The 18,296-nt window shown below is 35.7% G+C and overlaps 1 pseudogene; it reads left to right on the forward strand.

Annotated features, from left to right (window-relative positions):
- Window positions 1-6,963: 6,963 nt before the first annotated feature.
- Window positions 6,964-17,915, forward strand: LOC121416802 (annotated as a pseudogene).
- The last annotated feature ends 381 nt before the right edge of the window (window positions 17,916-18,296 follow it).

Raw genomic sequence — 18,296 nt, forward strand, 5'->3', positions numbered from 1 at the left:
ATGTCTGAGCGAAGGTCATCACCGATCATTGTGTAGCAATCATGTCGTTTGTCGTCGATGTAAACAACAAGGCCATCTTCAAATGCAGTGCCCGTTTGATGCCACGCCCACCTCGCAGAGCAGTTCCTTTGATAGCCACGCCGAAGATCGTACAGCAGCCACAGCCAGCCCAGCGGAACAAGCCATAGACCGGCTTCTAGCTTCGAAACGTCAAGCGAGTTCGCTGCACCATGACAACCAGACGCCATCCCAAGCGAAGATCACACAATACCTCACAGGAGATCGCGATCGCAGTACAGCAGTGAGAGACCCAGCCACTACAGTGACGCTGACTACACACGGATCGAATGCCACAGTTCTTTCAGCCGATGTTTCTGATGCACCTGATCACGAGACACGTGGAGTCTTCCGTTCACATTTGAGACCTTTCGTTTTCTGAGACGAGCCACGTGGAAGTACGAGAATAAGGGATTTTGGGAGCACTGCGCATGCGCGAAGTATTCTGCAACGAGCCTTCACGTTCACTGCCCAAATCTGTGACTCGTATTTGAAGGTTTTGACGTTCGTTGTCATAGTGCTCGAACGAGCGCTTGTTCGTGCATGATGACGTCATCCAAGCTTAGCAAAAATGAATGAAGCCGCATGAACACTTGAGTTTCGTTGATTCAGCAGGGCTGGTAAACTGCAAATTACCGCTTGTTACCGGCTTTTCCATTACATTTAGTGTGTCCTGTTTTCAGACACTACATATCCGATAGGTAATTGATGTTCTATTTCCAAACAACTGTGTTTTTGCTTTTTGCGCAAGAGCTAGTGCAAGTGTTTTACCCTCTGTCGCTCCACTGGTTCGTAGGGTGATGCTGCGCCTGACTCTCCGGCCGAGCATCGGCCCACGGCCCGCTCGCTATCACGCTGGTATATGCTGTGGTCTGGTACGGTACGTCGATTAAGTCGAAACTGGGGGAAATAATAAAAGGGGTGAAAGGAGGGAAAGGCAAGGGGAAGAGGACTGCTACGTCGTTCACGTTCACTGCTCCTAAAACTGTTTTCATCAATGTACGAACGTGATACTGAACGAGTGGTGTCACCACTTCCGGTGAACTAGGAATACGTTCCAGTCGCAGACAATCGAAATCTCTCTATTCTACCATAGCAACGGACGATAGTTCCAGTGATGTTACGCTGAGCGAGGATGACGTCACTGTTCATGAGTTGTCAGAGTTATCTGCCGAATCTCCCGAATTACCGAAGAATACAACGAAGACAAAGAGAGCAATCGTGAAGCAGAAGAGAAAACAAAAATCTTTACAGAAACTTCCAAAGAAGAAATAAGGCGAAGAACAATAAACACTTTTTTTCTTTTTTGTTGTTATTAAACTACTTTTTTCCCCAATCAATTCAACTTCATGTCAAATTGTCACATTCTAAGTTTAAATGTGAGAGGATTACCAAATAAGAAAAAAATCAAATCTTTCAGTGGGTCAAGAACCAAAAAGTGGATGTTTTATTTTTACAAGAAACATATTGGTCATCAGACATTGAAAATATCATAAGAAGCGAATGGCGTGGGCCATGTTTTTTCGATCATGCATGCAATCACTCTCGAGGTGTTTCTTTTTTCTTTAATGACAGACTAAATGTACAAAATATTGTTACTAAAACTCGAATGAATGGGCAATTGTTAATATTGCACGCAAAAGTAAATGATATTGATGTAATGTTAGTAAATGCATATGCTCCAACTCAAAGACAGCAGAGAGAAGTGGTTTCTGGTAAATTAGATTGTCAATTGAATAAAAAGTATTCGACACTTAAAGAATGTGATTTAATTCGAGGAGGTGACTGGAATTGTGTATTAGACATGAATAAAAATGTACAAGGTATGAAAACTCTATATTATAAGAAATCTACGAACCTTAAAAAAAATCATTAAGAAACACTCTCTCTTTGTTATGTGGAGAGTAATGCATCCAAATACCATACAGTTTACTTGGAGAAACAGACATCTAAAAAGAGCTTAAAGGTTAGATTTTTGGCTCGTTACAAAAATATTGAAAACAAAACTTTATATTCTGATATTCGTCCTGCAATACGAGCGGATCATGACGCAATTTCAATTAAAATATGTACCGCTAAAAATAAGAGAGGTCCAGGATATTGGAAAATTAACACTGTTGTCTTAAAAGATCATGATTATTAAAACAAATAATTGATATTTTCAGTCGTTCTCTCAAAAGAGTTTACCAGCAGCTGTAAAATGGGAACTTTTAAAATTAGAGTAAAGGAATTCACACAAAAATATTGTCGAGAAAAATCATTTCAGAGAAAAAATATGAAGCTATCATTAAAAAATGACCTGTGTGCGTTAAGTAAACAAATGGATGTTAATTTTGATGATGAAAACGTGCATAAAAACTATATTGATGTAAAAGATAAATTAGATAAAATGTATAAACATGATTGTAAAGGAGCTGGTATTAGGGCTCGAGTAAGATGGATGGAAGAAGGAGAAAGAAGTAACAAATACTTTCTTGGGTTAGAAAGAAATAATGCTAAGAAAAAAGAAATTTCACAAATGAAACGTGAAAAGGACCAGAAAGTTAAAAAAATGAAGATATTTTAGAAGAGGTTGTAAACTTTTATTCAGAATTATATAGAAAAGAAACGTATGAAGAAAATGACATTATTTTTATGAAAAATTACGTATCATCTAAAACTGTCCATCATTTAACAACTGAAATTATACAGATGTGTGAAGGATTGTTAACACATTAAAAATGTAAGCGTGCTATATTTGCAATGCAAAAAATAAGGCCCCTGGATCAGACGGACTTTCGATTGAATTTTATCAAATTTCGGGGCCTTTGTTGAAAGACCTCCTCGCAGAAAGTCTGAATGAATGTTACATGTCAGGAATTATGACAGATACTCAGCGAAAAGGTCTTATCACTTTATTATAAAAAAAAGTGACTGCAAAGAACTTAAGAATTTGAGACCTATTGCATTGCTGAACTGTGATTACAAAATAATAGCAGCTGTCCTAGCTGCCAGAGTCCATAAGATTGTTGACGAAATTATTCATGAAAACCAAACTGGGTATATAAAGGGACGTCTCTCAGCTTGTAATGTAAGGTTAACAAAAGATGTTATCGGTTTTTTCAATAAGCATTGTAAAACAGGTGCTATTATGTTAGCAGACTTCACGAATTAAAGCTTTCGATGCTTTGAAGATAGAATTCTTAAAGACCCTGACCGGTGTAAAAACAATCATATATTAAAAGAAAGGCAATGATTCATACAATACAAATATACCAAAAATATTATATACATCTCCTTCCATTTTTTTTAGAAATATTAGATAAAAATCAAAGAAACTGCTCCTCCAAAGTACGCTTCGATTGAGCACCCCACGTCGCCTGGAAAGGATGACGTCATGTTGTGTCTGGAGGGTTGCGATTCCATAGGTTTGTGTACAAAAGCATTGGGTATTTTCTTCCATTTCTATATTATGAATCCAATTTTTTTTTTTCGTTTTCAGATGAAAATGGCACTCACAATTATTCACTGTTGAAATTGATGGAAACCTACAACTATTCACTGCCTTTTTTGTGACTTCTTTGTTTGGCTCTTATTGGGCCTAAATTGCTATGTCAGGAAAAGTTGTGATACATAATCTGAATGCAGATAGATTTGAAATCTACGCCAAATAAGCAGGAAATAAAATATGGCAAAAACTAGTTCAAAAATGTAGATTTCGTAATTTAAGTATGTAGGAAAAAATATATGTGATATCACTCTGTGATGGAAGTGAAGAAAATGAAATGCGTAATCTGGAAAGCAAAAAAATAACCCAGTTTTTCTGTGTACAAACCTATGGAATCGCGATGCTTCTTACACAACGTGACGTCACGGTCTCGAGGCATTTGAAAAGCACAATAAAGCCTATTTTCTAAGCCGGGTTCGAAGCCCGATAATTGGAATATTCTTAAGCAAAATACTCAGCTGGGAATGGTGAAAATGAATAAAGCTCACAATGCTGTATTTAGTAGCTTATAAGCTTTCGATTGGTATATAATTTGTCAATTTCATTTTTGGGTCCGGTCTGGGTCTTTAAACGTGTGTTTGGAAAAATTCAATTTTGGTGAATCATTGCGTAAATGGATTTCAGTTCTTTATAAAGACATTTCAAGCTCTGTTTTGGTAAACGGTTGGATCTCAACAAGTTTTAATATTGGAAGAGGTATAAGACAGGGATGTCCATTATCAGCTCTTTTGTTTATCATCGCTGCCGAATTTTTAGCAATTAGTATAAGAGAAAACAAAAAGATTAAACCTATTGAAATTACAGAACATGACGTTCAACTTAAACTCTTACAATATGCTGACGATACTCTATTTTTTGTTCAAGATGAAAAATGGTTAAGAAAAATATTAAATTAATTAAAAACCTTTGGTAGCATAGCAGGACCAAAGATTAATACAAAAAACAGCATTGATATGGTTAGGAGATACAAGCAATAAATATATTAAAAAATACAATTTATCTTGGACTGTAAACCTGTAAAATACATAGGTCATTATATTCATTCTGATAATGACAAATCGCTAAACTTAGAGTGGGAAGAAAAATTAACTAAATTGAAAAAGACTCTTGGCAGCTGGTCAAAACGAAACTTAACTATTTCTTTGTCGGGTAATTATTCTTAAATGTATAGCACTTAGTCAAATAATACATTTAAGCATTGTTGATTCCATTCCGATGAAATTCCTGAAAATTTTAAATACTATAGTGTATAGATTCATTTGGAACAGAAAAGTAGAAAAAATTAAAAGATGTACTTTAACAGAAAATTATATTAATGGTGGAATAAAAATGACTGATGTTCACCATCAAATGTTAAGCTTTCGGTTAAAATGGTTAGGAAGGTCTTGGAATGACAAAAAAGCAATATGGAAAAAAATGTGTTCATATTGGTTTGACCTCCTAGGAGGTATCTCGTTCCTTTTAAATTGTAATTTCAGTATTAAAACACTGAAAATTATAAACGAAAGGAAAATACCAACTTTTTACAAAGAAATATTGGAGGCCTGGGAAATTTTTAGAACTGTTACCACATTGAAAGATGTGTTTTTGTCTAACCCTAACTTTAAAGAGAAATTCCAGTTGTTGCAGTGAACACTGATTTCATGAGAAAGTCTGTAAAACAATGCTTAATTGTCAGTATATCATCGAGGATCTAGATCCCCAGGTAATGATTGGAAAAAAGTTGGAAATGCATCAGTGATCTGAGTAGTAATACTATATATAACCTGTTTCCCTCAAAAAATACTCTCACCAATAAATGCTGTTTACATTGGGAGAACAAACTTGATATTAATGTAAATTGGGCTAATGTATTTAAAAATAATCTAATTCACGTTAGAGAAAAGAAATTACGAGAGTTCATGTAACGTTCAAATAAATTCTCGACGCCTTGCGATGGGAACAATAAACACTTGATCTCAGCATGTTCTTCTGTACATTTGTTTTTTTGCCGTACATGTAAGTACACAATGAAGTCTGAATTGATCATAGATGTATACTATATCGTATAAATCTGTATGGAAAGATGAAAAGCATAATGTCAATGTTAGGTGTTTTAATTAAACAGATAAACATTACAAAGCAAAATCAGCCCTACAAAAACACTGAGAATCTCATCGAAATCGGATAAGGAATAACGAAGTTTTAAAGCTTTGGATAATATCGAAGAAAAAGTTCTATACCGCGCTATGCATATCATTTTTTATCACTTTGTTTACCAAGTAAATTATGAATATAACATAAACAAGAAATCTGTAATTAAACAGATACTTACTAATGATGCATAAAGATACTAATTAATTGGAACTTGCTAATTAAATGCAATGAAATGTTGCCAATTTTCATCTATCGCATTGCCAATGAAGAGTGCGTAATGAATCGATTCAGCTTTTGGGAAAACCATTATAGATTAATGGTTCCAGAACTTCAGAGAGTAACTAGGAAGGGGTCATGATGAACGGGGTATATATGAATTTGTGAGGGTGTGTGTGTGTGTGTGTGTGTTGTGAGAGATGGGGAGGAGGTGGTCGAGAAGTAAGAAAGAGAGCAGGAGTGTATGTGAGAACAGGCTTGGTTTGGGGGACAAAGGGGGCCTTGCCCCAGCTAAAAAAATAATAAAAAAGAGAGAAGATGAGTAAAGAAGGAAAATAAAAATAATAAGCGTGATAAAGGAAGTGGGGAAAGGAAGAGATTTTGAAAATATTTCATCCACTTTTTTAGCTCCGGACAGTAGTAGTCACTTACAAATTATTTAGGTCATTATATGACAATTAAAGTGTTATAGCTCACGCTCGCCTCTTAATGATCTCCCAGCTAGCAAAGCTACATTAGGCAAACGTTTCAAGAATGTCGACTATGAGCAATGTCGAACGGTGCATTGGCCCAACAACATTTATTGACGTGGGGGTAATGTTAAAATGTCCTCCGAGCCAACATCAATTTAGATCAGTGGACCAACATCAAAATGAGGGCACTCCTTAATATATTACCATACGTAATCATAGATCTAGATGTGTGTACATAAAACTCTATATTATGATGTATTTTTATATATATATTTTTAAATTTAAGGCACCATGGATCATTCTGGAGAGCCCCACGGAAAGTGCGGAAAAACGAGCGGTGCTGACCATTCAACGAGCTCACAATTTTACGACATTTATCTCTGGGCATCTTCTAAAGACACAGACAATTTTCGTAAAATGAAACATTGTATTGATTCAAATGGATGGAAAATGACATCTTGTTTTGATCATAAACTTGGGGAATTCGTATCAAAAGGCATCGAAAATGCTCTCTTGAAATGCTCCCACATGATATGTTTGATCACGAAAGATGACTGTAAAACAAACAACATTGAACAGCTTATGACGATAGAGATGGCGATTCAGTCGCTTCCAAGTACGACAGAAAAAGGCTTAGAAGAGCGGGTTATTCCTATTCGATGTGACGTTCCAGAATCTTCTCTTCCTCCTCAACTGAGAGCCTTGACAGGAGCGAGTATTGAAGATCGCGACCTTGAAGAAAGACTACGGAAAAGCATTAATACGAACAGTCGGATGGAGAGAGAAGAAAAGGTTCAGAATATCTCAGGTAATTTAATAGACTTATTTTCCCTATAATTGTGTGTAACATCAATGTCAGTACTCTAAATATTTTACATCCATAGACTTCACGCCGTCATCCGCATCATAATAATCAACAACTTAAGAAAAAAAAAACAGGTTGCAATCCTCAAAATCATCTGCATCGTCATTATTATCGAATAAACCAACTTTTAGCACTCAAGATATTGTTAGTAATTGGAGTTCCATGTGGGGTGGCTTTTGTATTTTTAGTCACGGTAAAATCCACGGTAAAGGCGTTATGATTTTAATAGATAAAGGGTTTGATATCTCAATAAAACATACAATCATAGATACAGGAGGTAATTACATTTGTATTATTGGATCTTTGCCAAACCAAGAAGTAATACGGGGAATGTTTTATTTTCCTGTTAGTAGTAAAGAACACGAGCAACTTGAGTTTTTGGATTCCATTATTAAGATTTTAGGAAGAAAGGAGTTCCAAAATAAACCTTTTATTATATGAAGAGACTTCAATATGGTTAGGGATATCTATTTAGATTATGATGGAAAAAATGTCAACAAGAAACATTCTAAACTTAGTTTAATGTTCGAAAATGTTCTTATTGATTATAAGGCCTTAGATATATGGCGTGTTAAAAATGATGCCAAGAAACAATATACCTATCATCAAGGAAATCCGTATATGCAAAGTCGATTGGATTACTGGGTGGTTTCAGACATTTTAGAAGAAAAAGTGTTGAATAATACCTTCATTATTACTTGATCACTCAGCAATAAACCAACGATTAAGACTGGTTATTTGATATTCAATAACAGTTTATGCAATGACAAAGAATATGTTAAAAGTATGAAGGAGGAAATTATTCGTTTGAAACAGATGTTATCAACATAAATTATATACAGCAGAATTTTATGGGATTATGTTAAAATGGAAATCCGAAGTTTTACTAGGAAGTACTCAAAGAAAAAGGCAAAAGAAAGAAGAGAAAAGATTACAAAGTTGGAAAAGGAAATTGTCAAATTAGAAGAAGAACTGTAACAAAGGCCAGTAATAAAAATAAGGATTCAGTTGACATTTTAACCAGGAAAAGAAATGAATTAAAAGCAATGTACACTTATGTTAATGAAGGTATAAAAATCAGATCTCGAGTGCCGTGGTTTGAAAGTGGGGAAAGAGAAACCGCATATTTTAAACAGTTGACAGATTCTAATGGGAAAAAATGTGTAATAAAAAACTTAAGGTGAATGAAAATATAATTAGTGATGAAATTAATATTTTGAATGAAATTCGATAGGTTTATTCATCATTATACGCTAAATCTGAGGCAGGATTATGCGACGATAATACGTTTTTTTTCCCAATAACCTACCAAAACTAACAAAAATCAGAGTAATCACTGTGAAGGGAAAAATAAACCATGGTGATTGTATTGAAATCTTAAAAGAAATGCAACTTAATAAATCTCCGGGGATTGATGGACTGAGCGTCGAGTTTTATATTACATTTTGGCATGTTGCAGGTGATTCGGTTATTAACGGGCTTAATGATAGTTTTGATATATACCAAATTGTCGCCCTCTCAGAGGCAAGCAGTAATTACACTAATACACAAGGGGAATAAAGACCCTACAGTCATCAGCAATTACAGACCCATTTCACTTCTCATTGTAGATTATAAAATTCTCACTGAGATACTTTCTAAAAGAATAAAAGCGATTCTGAGCAACTTTATTTCAGTGGACCAGGTAGGGTATTTAAATGATAGAAGTATTGGTGAAGCAGTAAGATTAACTAATGACATGATATTTCATACCTCACATTTTAATAAATCGGGTTAGTTATTAGCAATCAATTTCACACGCTTTTCTTCAAAAGGCACTTTGTTCATTAGGTTTTTGAACGATGTTTAGGGATAATTTACACTAACACATTATGCTGCGTTTTCAATGGAGGGAGATCAACTGGCCATTTCGATGTTGAGAGGGGGCTACGGCAGGGGGACCCCCTGTCACCATATCTTTTTATATTTTGTATAGAATGTCTAACTCATGCTATTCGAAACGATAATTCAGTAAGGGGGATTTTCTTTGGCGATACAGAACTTAAGCAGGTTCTTTATGCTGATGACATGACAATATTTGTGCAAGATTTAGACTCTATAGATAGATTAGACATAATCCTTGAGAAGTTCAAGAAAATATCCGGACTGAAAATTAATAAAAATAAAACTTTCATTTTGCCTCTATACTAGGGCCTCCTGTTCCATCGGGGGACAGCTTCCATTCGGTAAAAGAGTTGATATTGTGAAAATACTGGGTATTTACTTTTCACTAAATCCTGATGTGGCTGAAGAAATGAATTTCAAAGAAATTTTGAGTAAAATAAAAAAAAGTTATTAGATTTGGTGGAAACAACGGGTTACACTTCGTAATTCCGAAGGTTCTTTATTCCGAAGGTTCGTAATTCCGAAATACGTAAATTGCCTATACCTCGATGTTCGATAATCCGAAAACGAAAAAGGGGTCGTTAATCCGAACATTTGTGGCGTTATTCCGACGGTTCGTTATTCCGAAGATTCGATAATCCGAAAACGAAATAAGGTTGGTTGTTCCGAAGGTTGGTTAATCCGAAAACGAAATAAGGTTGGTTGTTCCGAAGGTTGGTTAATCCGAAAACGAAATAAGGTTCGTTGTTACGAAGGTTCGTCAATCCGAAAACGAAATAAGGTTCGTTTTTTCCGAAGGTTCGTTAATCCGAAAACGAAATAAGGTTCGTTTTTCGAAGGTTCGTTAATCCGAAAACAAAATAAGGTTTGTTAATCCGAAAAAATGAAAACCGGGAAAGCAGAGGCAGAGGCAAGGGGGAGAGGGAAACTGTTGCCGTTCAATTTTATGAGGATGGGAAGGCAAGGGCGGCCGAACGAATTTTCGTTTGGGGGGTAAAGCCACGAAATGAAACTCATACGTCAAAATGGACACTTTGGTGATATTTTCATCTTAAGATTATCATCTGCTTGAAGTCATTGTGTGTTTGATAGTGATTAAGTAGAGAAAACCTTTCTTTGAAGTGATTTCTTATTATGGCAAAACGTATATTTAGGCTTTATTTTTGGGGGAGAGTATAATGAGCGAGCGGCTTGGTAAAACAAATTCAAAGGTGAAGTTGTAAACGTTTTTTGGGGGGTCAATTATTCTTAAAGGGGAATCCAGCCTTGGCCATAAAATGTTGTGTTGGGAAGAAGAAAAATAAATTAAACAGAATGGCGAAAGTTTGAAAGAAATCTGACAAGCGATAAGGAAGTTATAGCTGCTTTAAAATTGAGATCACTAATAGTATGTAGATTTCAAATTGGCAACTGGGTAAGTAAATTACGACAAGGGGCAAGGACAACTTTCCCATAGGCCATGTACTTTATTATCAGGAATTTGTGGTTTTCTCCTAAGTACCTATTCCCCTGGGGCAGTAATCTAAATATAATCCTGGTAGTATATTGTTTTATGTCCTTATGAAAGAACAATATAATTTGAAATAAAACTTTTGGGAAAATGACATTTTTATCCATAATATGTATTGGAGTACATGGAAGAGTAGTCCTTGCCTTACGTCACTATGACATCCCATATGCGGCCATTTGAAGTCTCCATGGGTACAGTGATTACCAATATTTACAACTTTTAAAAATTCATAACTTTCTTGTTGTTTGTCCAATATTGTTCAAACTTTCACCTATTAACTTGTCTGATTTTTCTTTTTCTTATAAAAACAAGTCCTTATTTGGGTTGGATTCCCCTTTAAATGGCATTATTGTGAGGTGTTGCGAGCGTGAATCACAAGCAAAACCTTTAGGGTACTAATAAAAAATGAAAATAAGTTTTTAAAAATCCAAGCAGATTTCTGTTGTCATTAAAAAGATGTGCATCTAACTAAAAAAAAATTAACACGAGCGCAAAACGCGAGCTTAAACATACTGATCGACCAGAAAAGGAACCTGTTAAAGAAAGCATTTAGTGACCTCTTTAGGATGCATATTTCACCAATGAGAGTGCGAAGCGCAAGCTGAAAATTCGCAATATTCCAGCCTGAAAACTGAACTTAACTTGTAGACTTTAAAAAGAGTATTTTATTTCGAAAAACACGAAAAACGGCATATTTGTTTTTGAAAAAGGAACTTTCCCATTTTGGAAAATATCAATTTCCCTGTTTTTTTAATTCCATTTTGGGGTGCAAGTGCCCCGTGCCTCCCTCCTGGCGGATCCAACTTTCGTAAAATAGGGGGGGGGGAGCAATTTTTTCAGCCATGTTTTCCTCGATCGACAGCTTAAAGTTGATTTTTGTTTGTTTCTTTGAAAGGGTCCTAACAGTCAATAATTAGCTTTGTACTTGTAAAAAAGTAAATATGTAATAACATGATAAACCCTTTTTTGAATAATGCGAGCGCGAGCTATACATATTTTTTTAATATGATGGGCAATATGTTTGTGATCTTCAAAACGAGATGCCTATGTAACTAAATTTAGATAATAACTGCGAACAGAAATGTTAAATATATAAGCTCTGACCTGATCTAAAGGGGACATTTTAAGAACTTTGGCAGTTAGCCATGAAGACGATGCGTGTTTCAAGCAGTGGCGGCGGAACATATTTTCGGGGGGGGGGGGGCAAAGCCAAAAAAGGGGCCAATAGGGACAATTTGGTGCAAACGTATATTTTCAGCATGAGATTACACTGTGAAAAAAAAAGTAAATTTACGTTGGGCATTTTTTTGTTGGGTAATATATACGTTGGTTATTGTTTTGTTGGGCATTATGTGCCCAATACTTAGGCAAAATTTTACTCTGCCGCTGCCAAAATACAGATGTCCAATTGTTGGGCTAGTAATTGCCCTGCTGAGTGGTAAATGTTGCGAAACTTTACGATCACGAGTTGCGCTTGCAGCATGCTACCAAGGAGCTTCTTGATGCTACACACGGTCGATAAGATATGGAGGAGCTTCTAGATGACTGGGGGCTGGGGAGCCTCGCTGAATCTTTCATAGATGAGTTGCTTAAACGTTTTTTTATTTTTTTTATTTTGGACTTTACGTTAAGCATAATTTGTAAGGAATTTGTCAGAATAGGCCTACATACATGACATATATCTGACGCTGTTTTGTTTTTGCTTCACTCACTTGAGATATGCACTTGCACTTGTATGCAGCGTTATTGTGCATGCAAAGCACTTTCGGATAAGGTCTCCGGATCGACACGGACCAGGTACACGAAGTGAGTGTGGGCCTTGCCCATATGTTGGGTTAATAACTTTATTAAAAAGTTGGGCAAATTAATGTCCCCCAAAATGTAGTTCAAAATATTACCCAACAGTTGGGCACATTAATGCCCCAACAACGTTGGGTAAAATATTGCCCAGTAGTTGGTAGGGTTGACTATCGGCCCAACGTTGGGCAAAATATTGGGTAAAATATTGCCCAATTTTTTCACAGTGTATCATCTGTGTAAAGAGGTTGTGTGTTTTGTAGTAATTGAATTGAGCAAAAAAAATAAGTGATCACTGATTGATAAATACTATATTTACGTTTCATTTCTGCGAGCGTGGCGAGCAAGCGTTTTTTTTTTGGGGGGGGGAAGAAATCAAATCTGAAGATGTATAATTCGCTTTTTTGGTCAACTACTGTTAAAAGGGCATCTTTGTGAGATGTTGCGAGCGAATCACGTGCTCAAACTTTTGGAAATTTCATGTAGGCCTAGAATGATAATGATAATAATGATATAGATATTATTTACCCTGGGAAGCCACTTCAGTTCTGAAAACTGTTCTCCCAGCTATTATTTCTTTTTACAAGAATGCTTAAGAATGTCCAGTTTTCAGGTTGGAAAATCGGAATAATTTGGCTGACGTTTCTCGCTCGCATCAAGTATTGTTCATTGAGGAACTCATTCTATTCCTGGTTACAAAAAAATATAAAATGTAGTTTTCAGGTGGAATATCACAAATTTTAAGATTGCGGTTCGCGCTCTCATTATTTAGTTCGTGAGATATATATTCTATTCATGAGTCACTTAATGCAGTCCTTAAAAAGATTACTTAGAAGCCTGTTGCATAAAACATTTTACCTGAGAAAACTCTGGTAAAAACTGAAAACCAAGGTTATTCTGATTTTCGCCATTATGCCTTCAGCAGAGGGCAAAAACTCCAGTGAAAACAACATAAGTTTTCTTAGGTAAAAAGTTTTATGCAACGGGGCCCAGGTCAGTATATAAACAAATTACAGCTCGCCCTCGTGTTAATTCTTTAGAAAGATACACGTTTTTCTCACGTTTACAAAAAAATGCTCAGAATGTTTAATTTTACGTCTTGTTACATGAAATGTCTACTATAGTTTGAGCTTGCGATTCGCGTTTTCAACATCTCACAAGGATCATTATTAGTACTATTTTTATTTTTATTATACCAGCAGAAACTGTTATTTAAAATGACATCCCCTCCAATACAAATCCTATTATCTAGAGGTTACTCGCACGCGACCAACACATGATCCCCGCAGCTTTAAACCATTTGCTTAGGCAGCAATTGCTCAGATTGCTCAAAATCGAAATTAGCCTATGCTTGATCAGGGCGCCTATTCTTAATGAAATACATGCTTTTGGCCACTACACACGCATGTATCATCGATCGTTACTACTATCATTGCATAATATCGTGTAATCTTGTCATGACAACACCGTTTTTGTTACCAAAATGAATAATTTTCATTTTCGGAAATACGAACCTTATTTCGTTTTCGGATTAACGAACCTTTAGAATTACGAACCTTATTTCGTTTTCGGATTAATGAACCTTATTTCGTTTTCGGATTAACGAACCTTATTTCGTTTTCGAATTAACGAACCTTCGGAATTACGAACCTCATTTTCTTTTCGGATCAACGAACCTTCGGAATTACGAACCTCATTTCGTTTTCGAATTAACGAACCTCATTTCGTTTTCGAATTAACGAACCTTCGGAATTACGAACCTTCCGAAAATACAAAGCTTCGGAATTACGAATGTATGCGCAAAGAGTGATGTAAATTAAAAGGTTAGTTACTGGTGACCAGAGAGCAAAATGGAAAAGATATTTTAAATTTCTCATGAGAACATTCGGTGGTATGTTGGTCTTTTACTGTAATTTTTCCCCTGATATGGTCGATGTTAAATTACCAAAATATTACCGAGAAATGTTACGTATTTGGTCTGATACAATATTTTTTATCAAAAAATACAAATAGTAAAATAAATGAAATTTTCTTTAATGATTAGTGTATTTTGAAGAAAGGAAAAACTTTTTTCATGAAAATCTGTTTCTCAAAATATTTTTTTAATTTCATCACATAACAGATGATAAGGGGGCTCATAAGCCGGATAATTATTTCAGATGTATGGGATTGGAAGAGGAGGAAGTATCAGTTATCAGTTATTCAAGAAATCTTTGCACATGCCCCCAGAGAATGGAAAGACAGTTTAAGAAGGAATACTTCAGTGGACGGCTTGAATATTGAATTTGTCCTTTATGAGAAAAAAATTCAATTCGACTCGGTAACTTCCAAATATCTATATAAAGGGTGTATAAAACAAATTGCTGAACAAATAATTAGTTTTCATTACTTAGCATTATTATATAATCTGTCAAATAAAGAAATTGAGAAAACGTTTTACCGCCCCTAGATTTTTTAGTACGTTGGATAACAAATTGAGAAAATTTCAATTTAAAATGTTATACAATGTCATCTTTCTGAATCATCAGTTATACAGGTTTCATTTTATAGCAAGTGATAAATGTTCTTTCTGTATATAAAATACGAAGAAACATATAAGCATCTATTTTTTTAATGTGAAAAAGTAGATTTCTGGGAACGGAGTAGTATTTTGTTTAGCTTTCCAATTCTCAAAAAACTGGATTGAAATCCATATTGGTCTCGAGGAAATAACCAAAAACATTTACTTTACAATTACATGTAATTAATCATATCATTTTACTAATCAAATATTTAATATATCAAGGGAGAGGGAAGGTAAACCACCGACTCCTGAAAAGATAAAGGAAAAATTACTTATTAGCAAAGAAGAAGAAGAAAAGAAAATTGTAATAACGCGACACGATAAGAAAGGGAATATTTAAAGGTTTTTAACATTAAAGAAAATAAAAAGGATGGGGAAGGTTAGGGAAGGGTGCCCTCGTCTGCCCGTGCATGGAATCGATCGATCACTGTCACCGTAAACTTGCATGTTATTCTTACTTTGCATGATACTTCTTTCATTTCTTTCTTTCTCTTTATTCTTTTTTTCTCTCTCTCTCTTTCTTTCCTTTGTTCTGCTGTTGTTATTTTTTTTTCGTCCTGTTTAATGGTTTGTGTCTTGTCTGTGTGTGGGGGGGGGGGGGGGTGGGCATAGGCGGCGGAAGCGGGGGGGACGTGTCCCCCCCTAAATTTTAGGTGGGGGGGACGGTCCCCCAAAAATTCTTTTTTGGATAACCTTTTTTTTTTTTTTTTTTTGCTTGTCAATTTTTTTTCCTGCGTCCCCCCCTATATTCACGTGGCCCCACCTGAAACGTGTGTTGTCCCCCCTAAAATTTATGTTGATGACCTTTTTTTTTTTTTGCTCGTCAAAAATTTTTTGGCCGCTTGTCCTATTTTTTACATGTGTCCATCCCAAAATTTCAGGTGGACACCCCCTAAATTTATTGGCTTCCGCCGCCAGTGGGGTTGGGGGGGGGGTGAGCTCTCGAACCCTTTCCGCTTTTTTATTAATTTCATTCAGTTTAATCAATGTTGAACAATAAATTTTCTGCATGATTATTGCATGATTTTGTGAATTTATATATCAGTTATAAATGGTTATTTTTGGTTACTGAATATGTTAAACATGACATTTTTTAAGATTATTTGTATTTAAAAAATTGATAATTATTTGACTTTTAAGAACAGTGTTTTGTTAATATTGAATTGTTATATTTTACAAAGTATCGTACACACTTTGATTTTGACATGAATGATTAATACATATTATTACAAAAAAAACAGTCTTACGAGATTAAAGCAGTCAGAATTGAAGTGTTTTTTAATTATTATCTACGATATAGGTTGCTCCTTGTCTCAACCTGAAAGAGATGTAATAGGAGAGCAACGCAATGTCAAAATGTCTTCTAGTCGCCCGAACATTTCTTTTGTTCGAATAAACCATTTCTATTCTGTTCTATTTTCACGACCAAAGGCTACGAAGAGAAACAACGTGATCTAGGTGAGATGAGGAAGAAGCTGAAGGAGAAACGGGCCATGTTAGAGGAAACAAAACAAAGACACAAGACAGTTGGATCGAAACTAAATGATGTTTCAAATTCATCAAGTAAGCATCTTCAAACGATCAACGATAGTATAAAATTGACATTGGAAGATACACGTTTAAAGTTAGGTGTTAAAAAATTTGAACATATGAAATTGATTAGTGAGATAAACAAGGAGGCCGATAAGAAAATACAAGTCATAAATGAAAGGCGACAAAAAGATATTGGATATCATGAAGTCGAGATAGAACGGGAACAGAAAATAAGCAAAGACAAAAAAGCCAAACTGTCATCGTGCTTATCGGAAACAGATGAAATCAGCAAAATAGTTTCAGAGAATATAAGCAATCTTACTAGTAAGATTCAGCATGCAATAAAGGATATTGAATTAACCATCACACGTACAAACCAACATGATGAAACATTGGTGAATGAAGCTCCTCAAGTACTTGCATCTATTGATGAAAACTTAAGTTTGAATGTTCATCAAGATGTTAGCGACTGTCTTGACCGAATACAGGGTGAAGTTGAGAGAGTGAAGTTTGTAGAGGGGGAAGTAGGTGGAGAATACTATGGTAGAATTGATGGGTATGTCGGTAAATGGGAACTTGTCAAGTCAATCCACATTTCATCGGCTGCTAATAAACCATATGTGCGTGGTTTTGTCAGTGATGATGAGATATGTGTGAAAGACGGCAGTAACAAAGACATGTATGTTACAAACATCAACACTCAACACACAGAGAAAGTCATTGATGAAGGTGTGCTGATTACATCATGTGCGGCCATAGACAGTAACGTAATAGTATGTGGTAACAGGAGGAGGGATCGCACGGGTGACAGGTTGGATAGATTCATCACTCTCTATGACAGACAATGGAAGGTGATTAGAGACATCAACATACCAAGGAATGGAGACGGTAATACTGTGTATGTTGATGTTGACAGGAATGGGATGATAATCGCTGCGGAGTCGTATCAGTCTAATATCTACGTCATCAATCCTGCTGATGGTAAGATAGTAAACACTATAACGATTCAGGGTAAGACGGTGTGTGGTGATATACAAGCCTTGTCATCAGGTGATATCGTTGTGAAGACAGGTATTAAATACACTGTCATCTCACGATCAGGAGAAGAAAAGGCTGTCATACACTGTGATGAGTGGGACTGTTCAGATTGTCGCGTTGACAAACTGACAGACACACTCTACATCGCGTATTGGGATAGAGCGCGTAAGACCTACGCAGTTGATCAGGTGTCACGTGATGGTATCATCCAGGCAAGGAGGATCGTGGAATACGTGAAATCAGATCGCTCTCGCTCTTTCAGCCCTTGTCTCGTTACTCCTTCTGGTAACCTTTTAGGATGTGATGGAGACAAACTTCTTCTCTACAAGAAAACATTCACTTTGCAAATCATCTAGACTATCAAAGGAATGAAATCGGATTTTTGAGAGAAATATAGACCAGAGTTTTGTTTTCACTTTTACTTCCATTTCAATATTCATCCTTCAAGCTCTATATGTACACGACTACATTCATATACGCATGGTCACAGTGTGTAATATTATATCATTCCATATCGAATAGAAAGCTGTCGCCAATATCCATTTCGTCTAGATTTAGGTCTGTAATGAATGCCCTCAGATCCAAAATGAATGGTTTACTCGTAACCTTAACAAAATAAATGCAAAATGTGTTAGCGAATTGCCTACTTGGACCAGATGGTTATTTTAGAAAGTCTTTTAGAATGGCTGAATTCAGTATTGAACGTGTTAATAACTGATTTCTGTGAACTGAACCCG

The sequence above is a fragment of the Lytechinus variegatus genome, chromosome 6 (genome assembly GCF_018143015.1).
Source record: "Lytechinus variegatus isolate NC3 chromosome 6, Lvar_3.0, whole genome shotgun sequence".
Taxonomy (NCBI): Eukaryota; Metazoa; Echinodermata; class Echinoidea; order Temnopleuroida; family Toxopneustidae; genus Lytechinus; species Lytechinus variegatus.